We start from the raw sequence: 515 nt of genomic DNA on the forward strand, positions 1-515 counted from the left end.
AAGAAGAATTTTTAATTATTACAGTAGAGTCTCTCTAAATTTGACTTTTATAATCTTTGCACTCCTCATATGAACTTTTACAAACACTAATGTCATGTCCCTTCCATGACATGGTAGGCTGGATATGTGGATGCACGCATCTGCACCTAATTATACTAAGTTTTCACAGTGTATGCAATTCCATAAGCAGGTTATGTATAATTATTTGTGTAATGTATTCTTTTATGATATAATATGTGATACATATGTACATATGACTTGTTCTACTTAAGATTATGTACACTGTAGTGCACTTTGACAAATTAGCATGCGCAACTGCGTTCGCGCAAGTACGCAATGATTAGTAGAGTGACTTGTGCTATAGAGAGAGTACTCTATAATTTTGGCATTTCATTCTTATCGCCCCATGGACCAAATTTAGAGACTCAACTGTATCTAACGTAATATATTATATAGTCTCATAAATATATTCATAAATATATTCATAAAAATATATGCTTTTATTTATATAAGAA

The sequence above is a fragment of the Atta colombica genome, unplaced genomic scaffold (genome assembly GCF_001594045.1).
Source record: "Atta colombica isolate Treedump-2 unplaced genomic scaffold, Acol1.0 scaffold277, whole genome shotgun sequence".
In the NCBI taxonomy this organism is placed as follows: Eukaryota; Metazoa; Arthropoda; class Insecta; order Hymenoptera; family Formicidae; genus Atta; species Atta colombica.